The 22,458-nt window shown below is 57.4% G+C and overlaps 1 protein-coding gene across 2 annotated transcripts in view; it reads right to left on the reverse strand.

Moving 5' to 3' along the window:
• The window catches only part of LRRN2 (leucine rich repeat neuronal 2), a 34,603-nt gene that overhangs the window by 2,676 nt on the left and 9,469 nt on the right, over nt 1-22,458 (reverse strand). The window lies entirely within an intron of this gene.

Here is a 22,458-nt window from a genome sequence, read left to right on the forward strand (position 1 = left end):
GCACCAGAGGCTTTCCCCTGAGCAGAGCCAGAGCTGCAGACACTGGGAAGAGAATACCTCCATGGGGACAACTTTCCTCCGGGCTCTCAGGACTCTGCTTTCTGCCCATTACCCTCCCCAGCACCGAGTGTCCTCATCCAGAAGCTCCCAGCCCTACTTGCAGGCCCCTAATGTGTTTTTCCTTGATGGGCTTATGGAGGAAACGTGTCCCCAGGCACAGACCTGTTTCTTGGCGTCTCTAGCAGAAGCCTCATAGCAGCACACAGGCCCGTGGCAGCACGTGGCCCACGGGCTCAGAGCTCACTTTGCTTTGCGCAGGGACAGACTATCCCAGACCCACCTCACCCCTTTTGTTTCTACACTAGCAAAGCAGTAAGGACACCTACCTCGGCACAAACTTGGGCCACAAGGCTTAAATTAGCTGATACTGGGGGGAAGCCGGTGGCCCAGAGGGCTGGTGCTCAGCAGAAAGCCAAGCTTTTTTAGGAAAGAGCAGTACGAAGCCAGCACAGCCCCTGCACGACGGGGCTGCGGCATCCAGAACAGCCACACAGACCCCTGTACAAGGAGGATTAAAGGACAAAGCCCCCCCCGCCCCGGCCCAGCTCCTTTTAAAGCACTGGCCCAGGGTGGGGGCAATTTTCTGGGAGCAGAAAACCCTGATTGGGCTCATTAGAAGCTCCTGGGGGAATGCAGAAGCCCTTTAACCCCCTCCATGCTGGACCTCCATGCGAGGTTCTCCATGAGGGACCTTGTCCTCAGCCCCTTGCCGTGCACTGTGTCTGGGGAAGAGGGGGGTCAGGGTTTCTCGGTGGGGTGTTCGGTGAGGGGCTGGGGTGGGCATGAGCCCCCCGGTACCTCCCTGCCCCTCTCCCGGTCCATCCATGGGGTTTGGAGGAGGCGGAGCCGGCCATCACTCCACTTTTGATTTTTCGGATTTGCTACAGCTCCCCTGACCCCCGCTGACACAAATCAAACCCAGCCCCAAAGCTTCTCCCTGTCTTAAAAGACTCTCACGCAGCAGGGAAAAAAAACCAAAACCAAACATTAAAAAGCAGCCAGAGTGGGAAAAAGAAGGTTTCTCTCCGAGCAGCTCTATTTTATCACCCCCTTGTTCTCCCTGTAAAGGGCTTCCAACCAAAGTTTATTCAGCATTGACTCGGCCAAGCCTTGCGCCAGAATTGATCCCGCACGCTTCCCTTCTTGCCTGCTGCGAGGGCATTGGCTTTTAAACCATCTCCCGGAGAAACAGCATTAAAGAAGAGGAAGGTTGTATTGATTTCTGCATCCTTCTGATGGACCCTCATCTTTCTTTTTAAGTGCATAGACATTTCTGTGACTATAAATCTCTCCGGCCATTAAAATATTATAGCATCTTTTCTCCTTAAAAACATAATACGGAGGACCTGTGTTTTTTTGTTTTTGTTTTTTTTTTTCATTTCCTTAAGGCTGCGAAGAAGAGCCCAGAAAAAGCACCTTGTTTCAAACCCCGTTTTACAGGGGAGACTCCCCGGCTCTGCTGTTGGGCGATATCTCTGTGGGGTTTGTGTCTCTAACCAGGTTTTATCGCTTTTCCCCGGCACAGGACAGCGTTGCAGCACTGATGGCCACGGAAAGCCTTGGATACAGGATGACGCCATAACGGTCCAGGTGTTTGTATAAGTAACGGGATCAGAGCTTGCAGAAAAATGTCATTTTTTGGGAAGTCTAGCTAATAAACCTCATACTTCATGGTTTCAAATGCCGCGGAGCAAACGGAGCAGGGAGAGCATCGGCAGCGTGTCGTCCCCGCGGCGGAGTACGAACCCCGGGGAGGACAGTCCTGGCAGGGGACGGAGCTGCCCCCCCCCACCCCTGCCGTGACAGCCCAGCTCCCTGGTGATGGCAGTGACACCCTGGGGACCTGCACCCCGAATTCCCACAGCCCAGCCGTGGGGCGGTGAGGAGACGGGGAAGGAGAGAGCAGGAGCCCGCTGGCTGGCTTCTGTCCATTACCCAGTGAAGTCGGGCTCATTATTTCTTAATTAGGCACCGAAGCAGCCCGCAGGTAGCACACAAACTCCTTCAGCCGTTTATTGCGCTGCACCAGAGAGGGATGGTGGGACGCACCGGGCAGTCCCGCAGCTCCCACGGCCACCGTTTTAGTTCTGTGGGTTTCCCGTTCGGGTTCGAAAGCCTCCCCCTGCGGAGCTGCACCCCCCAGCCTGGGGGAGGCGGTTGGGGACGGGGGTCCCGGGACCCGCGGGCCCTCGAGGGGCTCCCATGGGGTCGATTCCCCATGTGCATCTTTGCTGTGATTCACGTACGCACGCACGTAACCCAAACTCCCACCCACCCCATCCATCCGCCGCAGCACCAAAGCGCTGCCCGTGCCCCAAAAGCCCTTGTTTTCCCCCCAAACAGACTCAGGGCACAGAATAAGACAGAAAAAGCGGAGGGACGTGGGGTTTGAAGCTAACAAATAGAGAGATCAGGCTGGAGACGTGGCTGAGGTTGCGAGGCTAAGTGGTGTGTCCCAGGGAGCCCAGATTTCATCTCCGCTCCGAGACAGCCTGATTTCTGCCTTCGCAGATGGTGGGAAGACGCTGCTCGGGATAACGGGAGCCTTGGTAAAACCCGAGAGAGGAAAGGGGACAGCCAGGAGGAGCGGGGAGGTGGGTGCTGGAGGGTCTGCTGGGGACCAGGACCCCCCCGCAGCCAGGCTGGGCTCCGGCGATGCCACGAGCCCCCCGCTCTGTTTCAGCCCCCGGCTGCTATTTCAGGCTCTTCCTCGGCGTGGGCTGCGGCACGGCGAGAGTGACAGCAGGGAGCCGGGTGACGTTTATTTTTTTCCAAAAATGTAGAGCCAAGGGGGCTGAAACATTTGGTGCAGTGCCCCGGCACACTGGGAAATGGAAAATACCCCCAGTTTCCTTTTTTCCCCCCAGCAGGACTCAAGCCCGGTCCCCACACCGGGGATGCTCCTTGCCTCTTCCATAGTTTCCCAGCATTTACCCAATTCCTTTGTCGCCCTAAGGCATTTCTGTGACTTTCTGGATTTACCCCAGGTGCAAATGTCCATCTCCCCTTCCTCACGATTGCAGAGAAGCTGGAGCCCCAGTATGCCTCTGGTAAGGATTTTATCCGGAGGCGGTCACCGAGGAAATGAGACACAAAGTGCCAGGGGCAGGCGGGGGGTCTGTGGCACTGCCCCACATGGTACCAGCCTGAATTTGCCACAAGCCCATGACATCGTCTGCGGTGTCACTGATGGGGGAATCGGTTCCCATCCCAGCCAGGCATGCTCAGGGCTGGAGAGGGGGATATGGTGGAGAAATACAGAAAGAGAAGGGATAAGGGGGGATGAAAGCGCCACAAGGAGATAAAGAAGGAAAACGAGAGGTGAAAAGGAGAAGGAAAGGGACAAAGAGACCATCAGAGAATGAGGCCGGGAGAGGGAGAGGAGCCGGGGAGCGCAGGAGAGCCGGGGTGCGCAGCGCTGGGGAGGGGGGAACGTGGCTGCATGAACAGGCGGCAGAAGCCCAAGGAAAGGGTAAAAAAAAAAAAAAAAAAAAAAAGAAAAGCAAAGAAAGAAAAAAAAAAAAAAGAAAAGCAACGAGAATGAGAATTGATGAGGCACAGAGAAGGGAAGAATCTTTTCATCAGCAAGTTTGCTGGATGAAGCCAGGAGATAAATCACCCGGTAGAAGGAGCCTTGGTCTCGGTGCTTGCACCGGCTGCCTCTCTCCCTCTGTCATCTGTCTAATAGCCCGGCTTCGGGAGATAAATGGCTGCAGCTGAGCCCGGGGCTCTCCTGCCCGGCCCTCTCCCTCACCGCCATCAGCAGCCCAACGCTTCCCCCATCGTGCTGCCGGGCGGGAGGCGACGGACACCCCCTGCACCCTGGGGGGGACAGGGAGAACCCTGACACCTCCCGGGGTCCCTTGGCTGGGGGAAGCCGGGAGCGGGGCCGTGCTCAGCCCCTCTGTGCGGGGGCAGCTCTCCCGCAGCCGCGTCCCCAAGGGGTCGCAGACGCCCCAGCCCGTGCTGGGTCTCGCCGGGGACGGTGAGCTCCTGCCAAGCCCCTGTCTTTTCTGGGTGACGGCTTTAAGCAAGCAGAGCACACAGCAGCCTGCGACACGGCCAGCGCTCTCGAAGCTTTCCAGCCCTGCCGCATTTCGGCAGCTGCTGAGCCTTCACGTCCCTGTCACCGGCCCCGCCAGCTCCCGGCGGAGGCAGATGAGAAGTGGCAGTCGGACGCTGTGGGAAAATCCTTTCCCCTCGCCCGTCCTCGACGCCTTTTGCCTCTTTTCGATTCAAATCCGCAGCCAGCCCCGGGGAGAGGAGGCGGTGGCGGGGAGGATGGGGATGGGTTTGCTGCCGGAGACACGCACACGCTGCCGGTCCAGCCTGGTCCAGCCTCTCTGCACACTCAGACAACACCAAACCAAGCTGCGCAGCCCCACCGTACCCCCAGAAAAGGGATATTTTGGGGGACATATCACCTCGCCTGGCTGCTCTGGGCTCAGGGCTTTCCGCAGTGACACCCAGCAAAGTTTGTCCCCTCAGGCTGGGGTCACATCTCTCCTCTTTAAATCTCAGTGTAATAGCTTCATTCTTACTTGTGATAAAACCAACAAGAATTAAATAGGGTTCTGTATCAATTACTTGTAAAAGTTAGAAATAGGGTACCCTGCTGTTATCCGAAACACTCTTATATCACTTTTTCTATCTGGAAGGAGATGCTGTATTAAATCCTGCAGGGCTTTAATGACCGGTTTTAGGAGGTTGGCTCTGGGGTTCTTGCTGTCTCCAGGGCTGTCACCGTCCCTTGCCCTGGAGCAGCCGGCACAGTCTCCCCTGAACCACCACCCTCCCCGGGTAAAAACTCCTTGGGAATTCCTATTTTCAGCAGTGCTGAGCACCCACATCGTGCCTGGCATCCGGAGGCAGCTGTGTGCAGTTCACAGGACGCAATCCATGCTGGGAGGAGAGGGGAGAGGGATCGCATGGACTCCAGGGTCCCCAGCCCTGCCCCTGCTGCCATCGTGATGCCAGCTGAGAGCGTGACTTATTTATGATGCGTTTACAGCAGTAAAAGCCTTAGTGCAAATGCAAAACAAGCCCCTTCCCCGCCCCCCCCCCGGGTAACTCGTGCCTTCTGGAGAGGATGCACAAACGCTGCCAGCGAGGGCACTTTGTGGCTCCATCCACCCTGGGCCAGGGGTTGGCGCTGGGGCAGCTCTGCCCGGGGAGCTCAGATGCCACCCAGGGTCCCCATCGCTGCCTGTCCCCACCGCGGAGCGTAGGATCAGGCCAGCCTGAGTCCGGATCTAAAAGCACAGTTCCAGCATGGCAAATCCATCCCAAGGGATCATGAAATGGCATGCATTCTGGATTAGCCACTTATACAACTGTCATACTAATGGTATCTATTAGATAGCTGTTAATCTTGAATAAATGTTTTTAATGATCCCCTGTTTAACATACAATAACTGACGTATTAAATCTCAGTTAAGCTGCGGAGGTCAACTCATTATCTGGGGCTAATGGTGGCAGGGATGATGCGGAGACGTAACTCTGGATATCAGGAAAAGGAAATATATCCTTCAAGTGTTACAGAGGCTCTCGAAAGGTTTTTCTGGTGTAGGGACCAGCCGGTGCCCCTGGGCACTACCGGGGATGGAGCAGCGATGGGGCGGCTGCGGGAGGTGGGATGAGCCCTGGGCTGAGCGTCCCCCTGTGCCTGGGGGCAGAGGGAGCCCCACAAACCCCATCCCCGTGGAGTCTCAGCCCTGCTGCTCATGGGTTTTTAGGGATTTTCTCCATTTGCACCACCAAGGGGGGGAAACGGTGGGTGAGAACCAGCCAGGCAGACAGAGGGATGCCTCTGCAGGCGTCCTGGGTTTGCTGCAGCTGATACAGGGATAGAAAATGGCAGAAATTGCTGTGTGAGATACCTGACGCTCAAGCAAGGAATCTTGTTCAAGCACCGTGGCCCAGAGTCCACCCAAAGCTCCCCTTTGTCAGAGGAAGCACAAGTTTCTCCAACTCAGCTGGCCTTGGCTGGCAGGTCTCCTCGCCTCTCCCACAACCAACAAGCCCAAAGCCCCCAGCCAGGTTTGATTTTCCTTCCCGGACCTCCAGCATGTCCCAGCAGTTGTACCATCCGGCACTGGTAAGATGCTCAGTGTAAGAAGGAAAACTTCACACCCGGGGAACGGAGCAGACGGGGGTTCGATGCAGCTGGAGACCTCGGTGGAGCCTCGTCTGAGCTCGACTCTCCCCTGTCCTGGGCTGAAATTCGCTCCTGGTGCTGGTGGGAAATTCCATCATGCAAAGACGTGTTCAGGGTAAGCCCCCGGCGCCGGAGGCCAGGATTTCTGGGCTCAGTTCCCATCTCAGACCCGTGTTGGGACTGTGGCAAAATAGTTATAGAATCACAGAATGGTTCGGGTTGGAAGGGACCTTAAAGGCCACCCAGTTCCAGCCCCCTGGGTCACGGGGGTGACACCTCCCACCAGCCCAGGTTGCTCCAAGCCCCGTCCAACCTGGCCTTGAACCCCTCCAGGGATGGGGCAGCCACAGCTTCTCTGGGCAACCTGGGCCAGGGGCTCACCACCCTCACAGCAAAGAATTTCTTCCCCAGATCTCATCTAAATCTCCCCTCTTTCAGTGTAAAACCCTTCCCCCTCGTCCCATGGCTCCCCTCCCTGATCCCGAGTCCCTCCCCAGCTTTTCTGGAGCCCCTTTAGGGACTGGCAGGGGCTGGAAGGTCTCCCCGGAGCCTTCTCTTCTCCAGGCTGAACCCCCCCAGCTCTCTCAGCCTGTCCTCACAGCAGAGGGGCTCCAGCCCTCCCAGCATCTCCGGGGCCCTCAGGCTTCCCAAGCCCTGTGTCCTTACAAACCCGGCATGCAAGGCAATGGCAAAGCGGGGGGCTGGGATGTTCCAGCAACGCTGCCGGGGAGCTCATGTCTCCGCACAAGCATCTTCAAAGCCCTGGGGTGGAAAAGCAGCTGCTCTGTTCGGAGCAAAGATCCCGACACAAACCTTGGCAGGGAGTTTACCGCCGTGTCAGAAAACAAACAAATAAATAAATAAATAAAGAAAAGACACCGAATCTCCCCCCACCACCCCCCCTGTAACGTGGCAACCGATCCCCCCGCATCCACGGCAGCCTCCCTCATCTGTATGCTCCGTCACAGCCCCGCACCATCCGCCGGGTGAGCACCATGGCAACACCGTGGTCTTTAAACACAGGAGTTTGTGCTGCGATGGCAAACAGCATTAGGCAATTTAATTAAGCAGCTGGCAAAAGGAAAAACTTTGCCTGTTTGAGGCGTTTTATTAAATTCCGGCGTATTATGCAGCTCTGCGTTGCCGCTGTCTGGTTCGAGGGATGGGAGGATGCTCCCACCCCGGCTTTTCTGCAGCTTCACCCCTGGCTGAAGCAAACAAATCAACGCAGGGCTGTGGGGGGCACGGGGAGCCCCGTAGTGGTCCCTGCATCCTGCACTGGTCCCTGAATCCCGCACCGGTCCCTGCATCCCACACTGGTCCCTGCATCCCACCTTGCGTGCTCTCTGCGCCAACGCACGGGGCCACAGCAGCAAAGCCATGCTCCAGCCTCAAGCGGTGATTTTAGCTCTTTAGCCCCTGAAAATCATTAACACGAGACAGGGAACAGACCCCTCCAAAACCATCAGCTCCGGGCTGCTGCTCTGCCGGCTTCTCTGGCGGTTTCTTGCCTCGGTTAAGTCTTGCTGTGTGCGGAGAGACCCAGGGATGCTCTTTGTGGCCCTTCTCCTGCATCTCTCCTGGCAGGGAGGGCGATAGCGTTATTTCTGCTTGTCTGGGAGATAAAAAGCTGCCAGGAGCGTGCAAAGCAAACCGCTCGGCTGCCTGCACCTCGCTATCGCACCCATCCGCCAGGAGCCGGTAGGCAGGAGCCGTCCCCGCTTCTTATCTGGATGCTTCTCTGCCTCCACTTGGGATGTTTTTTAATGAGGAGGGCTGGGAAATAAGCCTGTTGTTCTTCTTCTTTTGCTTTCAGGCTCTGGAAGGGTTGCGGTGGCTCTGCCTGCCTCCAGAACGCTCTCACAGGTCCCAGTGGCTTCCCGGAGATGCTGCTGGCAGCTTCAGGCGCAGCCTCCAGCCTGAAGCGTTGCAGGATTTGGCCCTGCTCAGCCACAAACTGCCCACGCAGCACCGAGCGCATCCCAGAGCTGCTTTTGGTCCCACACTCGTTGCCTGGGGATAAACACGGTCCCATCCCGCCGGGATGCTGAGAGATCCGGTACCGCAGTGGCCGGGGAGATGCTCAGGGAGGAGCTGGGGTCCCTGGGCTGTGCCGGGGGTCCCTGCAGAGCAGCTTCTCCAAAACGTGGCTCAGCGGCGTTCAGGCTTTCGGAAGGTTTATTCTTCTTGGAGACAATCACCAGGGCCCTTCCCTGCCCCTCGTCTCCCTCGTTCTCCTGGATTGCAAAAGTTGAGACGATGAGACCTTGTTGGGGAGCAGTCCTGGGGCCGGGTGGCCACGCACAGTGGTGGGGACAGATGCTGAGATGGCACCTGTGTCACCCAGAGCCACGGCCGGGCTCCTCAGCGGGGCCAGGAGTTCCATCCATCTGCTCTGCTGGGAAAGCAGCTTTGGAGGTGCTGAGCTGGTGGCACCAGCTCTAAAGGCATCAGTTCTTCTCCCGTGTCCCGCATGCCGCATGCTCGCGTCTCTGGAAAGCCTCAAATCCATTCCTTTTTGGCTGGGCAGCCCTGGGGGCATCTCATTTTATCCCCGAGAATTGCAGGGCTGGTCTCCAGGCTGTGGGGTTAACTGGTGCATTTGTAAATGTCTCGCAGAAGCCAACTGGAAAAGCTGGCGGATCCCCGCTCCGGATTGCCCGAAGAAATAAGAGGCTGGGAAGATGGAGTCTCAGTCCCAGCTCGTAGCTGAATTGTCCTTTGCTCTGTAAAATTGGCGTCGTTTGACAAAACCCGCGCTGCATCGGGCTGCAGCTCGCTGCATTTTTGGAAGCGTCTCTAACGACTGGCACCGTCTCCGGGCTGCAGCAGGAGCTGAACGCTGATCCCACACCACCCCCCGCACCCCCCGACACCCCTTTCAAGTGTCAAAGTCAAGAACATCCGGGGCAGAAACGGGATGGAGAAGGTGGGGAGGTGCCGGCGAGCTCGGTGAAAGCAGGAGAGCTGCCGTGCTTGGTTTTGGAGGCACCTACCGCACCCCCCGCCACCGGCTCTTTTGTGATCTGCCCTGGTCCGTTTTGCTTTTCACGTGGGACCCATTTCACAGCTCCAACCCTCGCCATTTCCCTGCCCAGACCCTTCCCGTCCGGGCAGGAGAGCCCGCAGGCGCTGCTCAGATGGCAGGAGCATCACTGGTTTTGCTCTGCCGCTTTATTTATTCCCTAATCCCTCGCCTGCCATTTGCCCTTTCCGACTCTTGCTGCACTGTTTGACTGTTTCCAGAGCTATCTCCGCGATCTTCTTCCTGAGTGGCAATAGCTAATTTAGAGCCCTTCAGCTTGTAAAAGCCATTGCTGAGCTGCTGAGAGCCTAGCGCAGGGTTTCAAATGGCGTTTGCCTCCTTAATCACCCCGAAGCTTTAGAAAATGTTATCTGTGATCAGCAAAGCTCCTGGTTCCCTGGAGAGCTGTGTGTCCCAACCCCAGCACCCTCAGACAGCACCCAGCGTGCCAGGATGCCCCGAGCATCCCGAGCCCATTTAAAACCCTCATCCTTCCCCTCTGCTGTGCTCAATTCCCACTTTCCACCCTCGCGGTGACCTCCAGTTTGCTCCAGCACCTTCCCGGCAAGGCACAGCTCCAACCTGCCCGGGTCGGAGGCAGATAGTGACGGTCCCTTCCCCAAACTGGTGTGACTGGTGTTGGCCAGCGGTGCCCGGCAGCAGGGAGCCGTGCCGCAGGCGCAGCCTGTCCTCGCCACTGCCGTGCCATGGCTGAGAAACAAACAGCTCCAGCCCGGTAATGAGCTCCCCCAGTTCCTCCTCCCCGCCGTGCTGTGGAGCAGCGTGTTAAATAATTCAGGCGAAGCTCCTGAACTGCCTGGAAAACACCTCCAGGTCTTTCCTAATGAGCTCGCTACGGACCCGCCGTCCAAGGCTAGAGAGGAGCAGGGAGGGCCAGTCCCTCCACCAGCACAAAGATGCCAAGCCAGCATGGGCGACCGCACTGTCCCCAAACGCGGTGGCAGGGCTGGCTGCCGGGTCCCCAGATTCCCGAGCCATGCAGGCAGCACCACAAGCATCTCGTGGAAGGAGGGAGGTGGCTGGGCCATGTCCCGGCTGGTGCAAAGCCGACCAGGAACCGCATCGGTGGCCACAAAGGGCCACGAAGCAGAAGCGGCAGTGCCAAAGCCAGGCAGATTCAAACCAGGCAGAAATGGGGGACGCAGCAGAGAACAAAACCTGGAGCAAAGTCCCCCACGGGGAGATGGGCTCTGCTTGCGGGTGCTTTCAAAGCCAAATCCTTTCAGTATGGTCCAAGCCCGGCTACTGGGGCGTTGCATGGAGCTTACTGGTGGAGCAGGGCACAGCCTCCCTCCATCCCCAAAGCCTCGCTCCGTAGATGAGGGTGGCCGGGGAGAACCACGCCGCACCCCACAAGCAGCAACGGCTCCAGAGCAGAGCTGGAAAGCCTCGGATCAAGCCCTACACCGCTGACATTTCCCTGTGTCCCCTCGTTTTTCCCCTCCAGCATCCCCGTTCCCTTCTGCCGAGCCCCGCGGTGCCCTGGGCAGAGTCTGGACGCATCCCCCAGCCCGGCGGGGGGGCAGGAGCGGGGCACTGCGGAGGGAACACACAATAATGTCACTCATGCCATTAGCAGGGCCCTTGTCCTCCTGTTGCCTGTCATTGTCTGGCTCTTGGTGGCAGCTCCGATGACAGACACGGCTGCTGTGACGCGACTCCCCGGGGGTCTTGGGAGCACCGGGGACAGGAGGAGGAGGCGGAGGAAGGGGGAGCAGGGTGGGTGGTGGGGCCACGGGCCAACACATGCATCTTGCTGGGAGGGAGCATGTCCAGGAGGGAGGATTCGGTCCCACCAAGGCTGGCTACAAATCCAAGGTTTAATGTTCGCTTGGCAACCTCCTGCAAGCAGGTTAAGGCTGTGGAAGCGGAGCCTGCTGCCTGTCAACGGTGCTTTGTGCTGCTGCTTTGAGGCTACGGGAGTGACAGTGGCTGAAAACGCACATGGGAAGAAAGTGGTGGGAAAAAGAGGGAGATGGAGACGATGGAGAGATCCCCCGTGGGCTATGGACCGCGCGAGGCTGCTCTCACTGCCCAAATTTCCACCCAACTCTGATCTCAGGGGGAAATTTGCCCTGGCTTCTGAGCTCCTCTGCCCTCTGCGGACAGTCCCCATAGTCCGAAGGGGCTCTAGGAAAACCGGATTAATCCCTGAAGGCAGGAAAATCCGGGGGATCCCCAACTCCAGAGGCAGCAGCCCCAGCTCTGCTCTGGCAGACCGTTCTGCCCGCGTCGCTCTTGCCCTCCTCCCAGCAGGACCTCAGGGGTGGGTGCACCCATGGGCGACACCGTGGCTTGTCCCACTCGTGGTTTCTGGGTGGAGGAGAGCACCTGCGAGCCGAGCCCCAGCCCTTCGCCCGCCGCAAGCCAGAAACCGAGCAAGGCCAACATGGGCTTGTCTGGAGAGTCCTGGCCTTGAGAGCGGAGCAGCCGCGAGTCCCAGAAGGCCCCACCAATTCCAGCTAATAAAAAGGATATTTCACACATCAGGCACTTCGCAGACACGTTAATGAGAGCAAACAAAGGCTCCGCGATGCAAATTAGGGGATGCAGGAAAGCATCTCCCAGGATGGGCACCGCCGGTGGCAGCCAGCCCAGCTTTGCCATCCTCCTCCTGGGGGACACCCCCGGGACCACCCCCGGGACCACGGCCGGACTCTGCCCTCCGGCAGCTCCACGAGGCTGAAAGGCTGCTTTGGAGGGCAGCACCGTGGGGCTGGGGGGCAGAACCGGGCAGGCTGGAGCTCCCCAAAGTCACCCCCAGGCCTGGGGAAGGGACCAGCGTGGTGCTGCGGCCGCTCCCCCGAGAGCGAGAGGAGGCAGGATGCCAAGGAGCCGTATTTTTCATGCAGCCGAGCACCTCATAAATACAAGGGGAGGCCAAGGGGGAGCTTAAATCACCGCCCCCACTCCTGCCGTATATTTCAAGCACAGAGGAGGGGCCAGCGGGTGGCTTGCCACCCGGGATGCTCGCTGTTGGCCGAGGGGATAAGGCCCGTGGCTGTCCCACTGGCGGGCAGCAGGTACGGCCACAAGCCCGGTGGGATGCAGCAACTCCCGACATCGCCCTGATGGAGCAAACGGCGTCACTGGAACAGTGTGTCCTCATCCTCCCCACGGGCGGGGGGTAGATGGGTGCTGTGCACCCTGAGGGGCTGCACCCACGTTGGACACCCATGAAATCCAGTGTCAGCTCTCATTGGGCCAGTCCTACCAAAAGCTGATTACGATCCAGGATCTTGCTTCAGCTCCGGTGACAGTAGGAGCTTTAAACTATCCAAATGCTACGTTAGAGTCTGATTTCTGCTACTCGCCATGCGGAGTATCCAGAAATGGAAGCATCACTAGAAGGGTTAATCCCACCCCCACCCCCCCCGGCTTTTCCTTTCCTAAAGGAGAGATTTCATGCCATGCTGAATAAATAAAATAATGTGATATTACAAAAGACTGCAGCTCAGTATATTAGATACCACAGCACTGTTGCAGGGCGTCTGTCAGCACCAATCACGATGACTGATGACTTATCAAGAATGGACCTGACATTTCCAAATGAGCTGTTTTGATAGAGTTGTCACTCAAAGGGGAGCTAAAATAAAATAATAATAATAATAATAAACCCAGATAGGAACAGGAAGAGAAATGGAAAACATTTGCCGCCTCTGTCCCACCTATTTAAGGGTTCCCAGCTTGGCAGCAGGACGATTTGGTGTAGAGCATCGGTGGGTTGGGAGGGACGCGCACGGAGACTTTGCTGAGGCTGCGGCTACAGCCCAAACGTCCCTTCCAGACCCGACCCACAGCCAGGGTGCGGAGGGATGGGCGGCCCCAGCGCCCTGGTCCACTCAGCGGGGCAGGATGCGGCCGCCCCGGCCGCTGCCCAACTTGCTAATGGAGGGGGGTCAGGCAGCCAGCGCACGGGGGCACGCGCGCCCGTGTCCTTTCCTTCAAATGGCTTTTAAACTCTCCAATTTCAAAGATAAGGAGGCAGCTACGAGTTTTGTGAAAATATGCGGCCCGGGAAGGCTTCAGCGGGTGTTTAAGCTCACCAGGCAGCAGCACTGATCACAGCCGGCTCCATCGGGGTGTCAGAGCTGCTCAGCATCCCGACACGCATCCATGGGACAACTGGCTGCAGCGTCTCCAATGCAGTTGTCCACTGGAACACCACGTTGCCACTTAGGGCTACGAAGATGCTGAGGGGACTAGAACATCTCTCTTATGAAGAAAGGCTGAGGGATTTGGGTCCTTTCAGTCTGGAAAAAAGACAACTGAGGGGGGACCTTATCAACGCTTATAAATACTTCAAGGGGGGTGTCAGGAGGATGGGGCCAGGCTCTTCTCAGTGGTGCCCAGCAACAGGACAAGGGGTAACGGGCACAAACCTGACCATGGGAAGTTCCATCTCAACATGAGGAGGAACTTCTTTACCCTGAGGGTGGCAGAGCCCTGGCACAGGCTGCCCAGAGAGGTGGGGGAGTCTCCGTCTCTGGAGACATCCCAACCCCGCCTGGACGCGTTCCTGTGCCACCTGCTCTGGGTGACCCTGCTCTGGCAGGGGGTTGGAGGGGATGATCTCCAGAGGGCCCTTCTGACCCTGTCATTCTGTGATTAACGCTGGAGATCTCCATGCAGATATTATACATCAGACCGGTGCGGTCTGTGCCCGGGTCTGTGCCGCCGCTGCCGCGCTGGAGCAGCTCCCGGGGCAGAGCCGGCAGCAGAGGGGCAACACACAGGCAGAGCCTTTGGGGAGCGTATTGCTGTGTCTCCTTGCCTTTTCCCCCAGGCACTGTGCATCCACTTGAATTACTTAAATAAAGTAATATCGCAGTGTATTATTTCTCTTCTGGAGAGGGAAATTTGCAGAAGATACAGAGTCCCTCTATTATTTCTCTTCTGGAAAGGAAAATTTGCAAAGGATATGGAGTCCTTCTTGAAAACCCAGGGCTGTGTCACACTGCAGGCAGCAATATTAAGCTTTGGAACAGGTTATTAACCATTGGAACAGGTTATTAAGCATTGGAAGAGGCTGCCCAGGGAAGTGGTTGAGGCACCATCCCTGGAGGAATTTAAAAGACGGGTAGACACAGTGCTTAGAGATACGGTTTAGTGATGTTTTTTGTCAGAGTTTGGTTAATGGTTGGACTCGATGACCTGAAAGGTCCCTTCCAGCCCAGGCCATTCTATGATCCCAATATCACCCTGGCCCTGGTGGCTGGGAGCCAATGAAGCCCTGGCAGGGCTGGATGCGGCACCTTGCCATGGGGAGAGCCTTCCCGCAGGCGATGGGGCAGCTCCCAGCCCCGGCACGGAGAGAATGGGTATGCAGCATCCCCCATACCAGGGGTGGCTAGCACGGTGCAGGGCTGCAAGCCCGCTCCCAGCCAGCCCCTTCCCCTTGCAGCCAGCAGGATTGTGGCTGCAGGACCCCCAGGAACACGTACGCAGATGATGGGTGCATCCCCCGGATGGGTGCTGCTGCAGCCAGAGCACCCAAGAGGCGGGCAGGGAATCACGTCGGGGCAGAGAGACAGCCCACCATCGACTTGTCTTCGGAGGAACCGACAAAATACGGTTTTCAAAAAAACCACCGAAGCTACTCTTCCGCGTGACTGAGCTCTGAGCAGATCTTCATCCATTCGTGGTGCAGGAGGAGGGAGAGGGGCTGGTTTGGGGGGAACTTTCAGATGTGTCGTTGCAGGTTTGAAAGGACTGGAAAAAAAAGATGAACCTGACGTGGGATGTCGGCATGTGTGTGTGCGTGTATGCGTATTAAGAGCAAAGAGAAATTCAAGAGCCATTTTCAAGCAGAAACCTACAGTGGCAGTGACATGCTAAGTTTTTCTTCTACATAATGCAGAACAAAATACAGGACTTTACCTTTCCAGTGCCTCCTCTGCAGCCGCCTCCAGGGTATTTACACCAGCCATGGCAGGGGAAGAAAGAAAAGCTCAAGCACACCATCGAGGGGCCAAATTTTGGGGCAGGCTTCTCCAAAGGTGCGCAGGGTGCAGGTTGGCATCCCTAAGCCTCTCGGAAATCAAACCACGGCAGGGAAGTGCTCTAGGAATAGCACAGGAAAGGCAGATTGCATATCACCGAGATCCTCCCGCTGGCTGTGAAATAGCTGTGATGAGCCCCTTAAGATCAGGGGTTAACGAGCACCGAGTCCAACCTCTGCGTCCCCAACCCCCCCAGCAAAGCAGCACCACTCAGCATCCCGTGCCCAATTAAATAGGATGCTCTAACGGGGTCCTCCTGGCCCTGACGAGGCCCCATCATTATGTGATTGCTGCCAACCCCAGCTGGAGGCTCCAGCAACTGTCACCATCCCGGTGACAGTGGCAGCCGCGATGGTGACGCCGAGATGGCTGCGGCAGGGCTGGGTGGGCATCGCTGCAAGGCTGCTTTGGCCAGTTTAGGGGAAACCTGGTGGTCCCTGACTCTGGGCTGGTCCGACCGGGCATGCAAAGAGGCTGGATCCTGCTGGATGCTGGGGGCTGAGCGGGTGAGGAGGGACGCTGGGCTGCAGGCAGCCAGGTGCGTGCTTAGGGCTTTCCAGGAGTGATTTTAATTGTTTTTAGCTTCAGACAAGATGAGCTTTGACCTCAGTTGCGCTAACAGCTAACCGAATCAGCCATCACTGAGCCCCAGATGTCTGCGGGGCACGTTAATCGTAACTCCGGGCGAGGGCTGCGGAGGGAGTCGGGGGCACGGCTGGGGCAGGATCGCCCCCGGATCCTCCCCAGGCGGCACAAAAAAACGGGGAGGCACATTGAGCCCGTGGCGATGGCGGGCAGGGTCTGCCAGGCTGCCCTGCGAGCCCACGAGGCGCCCAGGGTGCCCGCGGGATGCTGCTGCCGGCGGCACGTTGGGCTGCAGAAAGGGGGTGAGCAGGGAAGGATTTCACTTACTTTAACCGGCCTCGAAAAACATTTCACCTTAAAGAACCACTCGCCAAAACTGAAGTTTTGCTATTACCACCTATAAACAGTAAAACTTCTATTTCAACTTGCCATGTTTTGAGTTTTTTTTTTCCTTGAAATTAGAGAACCTTGGAGTAGAGGAGATTCATTTTCACCTATGAATTCGGTAATTTTTTTTTCTTTAGGTTCATGACACTTTTCGGAAAGGAGGAAGGAAGGTCACTAGTGGCGGGTCAGGACCCTCTCTAGGTGTTACAACAGTCTCGCGGCTCAGTGTAAGGGGTGTGTAGGACTGGGATGAAACAGAAATCAAGAAGCCAGTTTCAGCGACTAGCATTTGAAGACCCCGCTGCACAGCGCGACTCCCACGCTCCTGTTCCAGCGAGGGATGCCTTATACAGGCCTTTCAATTAATACCCCTTCTTCTCCCGAGTTCGATGCAACCCCTGCCCCGACCTGGAGATGACATTTTTCCCTGTGAGATCAGCTTATGTAGCTGCCATTTGATCTTCGTCTTGCTGATATACCTATTTCTCCTCTTCCCTTCGCCCTGCCCCTTCTCACGACTCGTTGCCTGCTGCTTTTAATGGGGCACAGCGGGCGGCCGCGTCCCAGCGTGGGGCTGGAGGGCACGCTGAGACTCAACCTCGCAGGCTTCGGAGAAGCTCTGAAACCAGGTTTCTGTTCATCCAAGGGTCACAGAAAAGATGTTTTCCCTTTAAAGCGAAGCTATTAAAGCTCAGGCTCAAGCCATATTCCAGTCCGGGTGATTACTGCCTGCCAACGCCTCATTCCCTCTGCAGTTTTAATTGGTGCTATTAAAGAGCTGCAATGCTTCACCCCAGAAGAGGCTCGGTCTCTCTCGCAGGACGAAGGAGCCCTTTCCTTAGTGGTCGGGTTAAAATTACGGCGCTCGGGGCTGGGGAGGAGGGAAAGCGGGTGGCAAAGCGCCTGCTCGCTGGCTCGGCAGCGTCCTGCTGTCGCTTTGCCCCGCGTTAGAGGATGCGCAGAAGCTGCAGAGCGGGAGGGGGGCGGGGTCGGACTTCTCGGAGGTGGGTGATGTGATGTGCGAACAGAGCAGAGAATCGCAGAATCATAGACTCGTCTAGGTTTGAAGGGACCTTTCAGATCATCGAGTCCAACCACCAACCCAACGCTGCCAAGTTCACCACTAACTCGTGTCCCTCAGCGCCATGTCTACTTGTCTTTTAAATACCTCCAGAGATGGCGATTTCACTGCCCTGGGCAGCCTGTTCCAGTGTTTGATAACCCTTTCTGTGAAGAAATGTTTCCTAATATCCAGTCTAAACCCCCCCTGGCGCAACTTGAGGCCATTTCCTCTTGTCCTACCACCTGTTCCTTGGGAGAAGAGACCAACCCCCAGCTGTCTCCAGCCTCCTGTCAGGGATTCATAGAGAGTGAGAAGGTCTCCCCACAGCCGCCTTTTCTCCAGGCTGAACACCCCCAGCTCCATCAGCTGCTCCTCACAAGTTCTCCAGACCGTTTTCCTTGTTCTCCAGACCCCTCATCAGCTCAGTTGCCTTTCTCCGGAGCCGCTCCAGCCCCTCAATGTCTTTCTTGTAGCAAGGGACCCAAAACTGGACACAGAACTCAAGGTAGGACCTCACCAGTGCCCAGTACAGGGGGGCCATCACTTCCCTGGTCCTGCTGGCCACACTATTGCTGACACAGGCCAGGATGCTGTTGGCCTTCTTGGCCACCTGGGCACACTGTTGGCTCATAGTCAGCCGGTCGTCAACCAACAGCCCCAGCTCCAGCGCCTCGGGCTGCCATATCCCCATGACAGCTCATGTGGCTGCTTCAGGCTGAGGAGGGAGGAGAAGGGAGGCTGCCAGGCTCAGAAAGCGGCGAGGTGTTGCCACAAAGTTCACCAAACTCAGACGGCTCTGCTCATCCCGACCCCACCGGGCATCACGCAGCTTCCAGCCAAAGCTACGGCACGGAGTGACTTGGTATTCGAGACCCAGCAACCACCTTCTTCAATCTAAATTAAGTGTTAAAGTGAAAGGCAATTCAGCAGGACCGTGAATTCATTAGAAAACAGCTAGATCCAAAAGGTGTTGCTGATGATAACGTGCCAGGGAGGTGGGGATGGGGCGAGGGGAGCAGGGTGCAGACAGAGACATAGAAGCAGCAGCCAGTTAAAATCAGAAAGGCGGGGAGGGGGGGGGAAATCAGTGCATTATTGTAGATGAAGATTAAATGACAGCCCTGGCTTCAAAGGGCAAGCGTGAGAGGCTAACAGGCTGTGACAAACCAGAATGCATGGACACAGGCAGCCAATTCCCTTAAATAAAACTTTTATTGGCCATGATATCTGAAAACAAGCAGCTCGCAATGGGGATTAATGGTTTTCCCCGGCCGCTCCCAGCACTCTCCGTCCCGGCGAGGGCCACCGTGGCTGCGGGCCGGGCGCTGCCTCCCCCGGTGGCCCCCGCTGCAGCCGGGGATGCCGAAGGGCCGTGGGGCCAGGGGAGGAGGAGCGAGACGGAATCACTTAGCCTTCATTAGGCCAAATTAAAATCAGAAGTGAGATGACAATTACAATTTGTGACCGGCTAATTGTTCTCCTCAGAAGCTGATCGTTGTGCAGATTGGGAAAATTAATTGTTCGCAGTCCCAGGTGGGTTGGCTTTGAACCCTGCCGAAGAAGAGGAGCTCCTGCCCGCGATGTCTCCTGCTCTCCTGCCAGCCCCGGGGATGACGGCCTGCAGGGGGTCTCCAGCATTGCGCCAGGGGGGCCTGCAGACCCCCAAAGCCCCTCGCTCCTCCAGCATTAGCGCCTGGAGCGGAGCAGAGCACCCCGTGCTGTATGGGATGGCAGCGCTGGGACCTGCCACCTCCACAATGGGAGCGCCCATCGTCCTCCCCCCTCAAGGAGACTTGCCTGCAGACCCCCCTCCCAGCCCACCCAGCCGGGGGGGGAGCTCCCTTCGCGCTGGGGCTCATCACCGCTGCTCCCTCACCCATCCGGCGCTGAGCGCGGAGCGTCAAGCCCAGCTCCCATCAATCAAGCCTCCCCCTTCAGAGCATCCTCCTTGATTTTTATCCCCAGGGTGCTCGGGAAAGGGTGTTGTGAGCACTCGGATATAATTATAGCTTCTAACGGGGCTGCCAGAGAGGGGGAAGGTGCCAGATTTCAGCGGAAACGGAGACCTCCAGCTCCTGCCTTCGCTCCAGCTCTCCCACCTCCTGGGTTTCTGGCAGGCTCCCCGGCCACGACGCTGGCTGCGTGGGAGCCGGCTCTGCCGGGGGCTGCGGAGCCTGGGCTCGCATCAGCCCCGCGTCCAGGGGGATGCAGACTGGGGCTCTCCCATGGGAAGCCACCCCTCTCCATCAGGCAGTGCCCTGGCGGAGGGACCTTTTCCCTCCTCGTCTCTCCAGGCTGCTAATTAGCTGTGAGGGAGAGCTCAGCCTGATTTCCTCCCCCCCGCCCCCCGCCATGCTGCCACCGCACTCTCTCAGCAGCGAGGCAGGCTGGCGGCTCGGTGACACCCCGGCAATTCGAGTCTAAAGCATCTCCCACAGTCTGCAGCTCCTCTCCCTGCAGGGAGGCTCCGCGCTGGGTCCCTGCGAGCCATGTAGGGGAGGGGGGTCCTTTTTCCACCCCCCCCGCAGCTCTGAGACACAACGGTCTCCCGCAGCCCCGGGGAGGCTGTCGGCAGGGAGCGAGGAGCGGGGCGGCTGCCAGGGGCTGCCAGCAGCCGGGCGCTGGGATGTGATGGCTCCCGTGGCGGTAGGCGCCTGTTGAGCTGCGACGACACGACAGCAGTGGTAGCTCATAATCCGCACAAGTGCGTGTTTGTGCCTCGCAGCAGTTTGTGTGCTGGAGAGACAGGTGCACGCCAGGAAATTATGATATGTATGTCCGCGACATACCGTTTCCCTCCCTTGTACGTTGCAGATCCAGGGAAAGACCCCACAGATCGTTAGGGTGGGAGGAAAGGCCGCCAGCCGGCGGGAAAGAACGGCTCCCCGTTAACCATTTGGGACAAGATTTTCAAAGGGCTCATCTCCCATGCGCCCATCTGAATGATGCAGACAGCTCTGAAGCTCTGGACACTGAGTCCTTTTGAAAAATCAAGCCAGTGCTGCGTAGGAGCCGGGAGTGAAGAGGGATGCTCATATCTCTTTCATTTATTTCTTCATCTCTCTAATCAAATAAACAAGTAGCATGCCCAGAGCTGCAGCGGGCAGGCAGAGGCTGTTTGAACCTTCCTCTCCGGAGATGTTGAAGCCCAGAGGAAAGCGTCCATCTCTCTGTGTTGCTCTTGGCTGCTTGGACCCAGTCCCCATCCCACCCAGCACAAAAGCTTGGTCCCCAGTCCAGCCCAGGGGCATCTCGGGCCCTAAAACCGTCAGACCGATGGCCAGGGTACCCACTGTCCTGGCAGCATGACTGCAGGCGCTGCCGGCGCTGCATCAGCCCGAGTGACCTTCCCCAGCAGATCAGCACGCCAACAGGAGCGATCGATCCCCCTCGGCACAGCCCGGGGGCCGGGGGGGTGCCCATTAAGGTTGGCTCATTTGCAGAGCAGCCCCCCCAAACCTCCCCCCTTCCTCTACCCGCACCAAGGCCAAGGGCAGCATCCTTTGGAGAGGGGATGCTCCGGGCAATGTCAAAGGCTGTTGAGCTCTGCTACCCACGTGGCTCTCCACGAACTGGCCACGAAGCCAATCTGAGCTACAGGCTCCGGAGGGGACAGAGACCCGGGATGTCACTTGGGGAGGGCACATCTGTGTCCATCTGTTGGACCAAAAAAAACAGGTCACCGGAATAAGGTATCGACAGGCTGCTGCTGCCTGTCCCCCTGGGGATATTTTAGGAGGAAACATTCTGCCAGCGCAGTGTTCTGATGTCGGTCCCTTCAGAGGGATAAATCGAGGCTCTTTAAACTTTCTTTGGCAGGGGAGGGGCGGGTGGGGAGGAAGAGGTTATTAAACAAAGCTTAAAAAAAGGAAAGAATCCCTGAGCGTAATTAAAATCTAAACCGTGATGGGATCTCTCCTGTTATTTCTCTAGAGGAGTCTGTTGTTGGAAACAATATTTCTCCAGCGAAGCAGCCTTGCTGCAGGCGGGGAACGCTGCGCAGACGGTGCCAAGAGAAGAGGCGAGGGGCAGGGGACGGGGGACCTCGCTCAGCCCTCGTTGTACTGGGGGCTCAGCTGGTCCCTTACCATCTCCAGCTTATTTGCCTCTTCATTCATGGATCGAACTGCTCTTCCAGGGGTGAATGGAGCCAGGAGCTCACCGGGTTGCTGGCCACCGTGGTGGCTGGCTGGGGAAGGGGACGGGCAGGGACACAGGCAGGGTTCAGGGCCAGCAAACGGGCTGTGTGACGGGCAGGGGACTCCGGCATCGGCGGCCGGGCAGCGGAATGGGGTCACATCACACACGCAAAGTGGGGCGAGAGCAGCCACGGCTGCAGCCCAGCCCTGCTCCCTTTGATCTTCAGCAGAAGAAAGGTCAGGACGGGCAACGCAGCTGCTTGTAAGTGCCGTGAAATCAGGCTAATTTCTAATTACGGGGAAGTCTCTCCCTCTTATCTTGCTGGCACATTCTGGCCTCCTTGGGCCGCGTGGCTGCGATAAAGGGCTGGAGTTACAAAGCACCTCCTGAGGGCTTGATGACCCCATGGAGTGACACAAAAGAGCATCTCAGCAGCGTCTGCAGGGATGCGGGATGCTCTTGGAGGGAGGGCTGAGCCTGCCCTTTGGAGGCCTGGACTCCCCCACTGCTTCTCTGTACAAGAGGGACATTGAGGCGCTGGAGCGTGTCCAGAGGAGAGCGACCAGGCTGGTGAGGGCTCTGGAGACCAGGGCATACGAGGAGAGGCTGAGGGAGCTGGGCATGTTCAGCTTGGAGAAGAGGAGGCTGAGGGGAGACCTCATTGCCCTCTACAGCTCCCCGAAAGGAGGGTGCAGAGAGGTGGGGGTTGGCCTCTTCTCCCAGGGGAATAATGACAGGACCAGAGGAAATGGGCTGAAGCTGCGGCAGGGGAGGTTTAGGTTAGATATCAGGAAGAATTACTTTACTGAAAGAGTGGCCAGGCACTGGAACAGCTGCCCAGGGAGGGGGTTGAGTCACCATCCCTAGAGGTATTTAAGAAACATCTAGATTTGGCACTTCAGGGCATGCACTAGTGGCAGAGATTGTAGGCGTTTATTTTTTTGGGGGGGGGTGTGTTTGTTTTTTTTTTTTTTTTTTTGTGTATGTATGGTTGGACTCGATGATCTCAAAGGTCCTT

This window comes from Chroicocephalus ridibundus, chromosome 20 (assembly GCF_963924245.1).
Source record: "Chroicocephalus ridibundus chromosome 20, bChrRid1.1, whole genome shotgun sequence".
Classification (NCBI taxonomy): domain Eukaryota; kingdom Metazoa; phylum Chordata; class Aves; order Charadriiformes; family Laridae; genus Chroicocephalus; species Chroicocephalus ridibundus.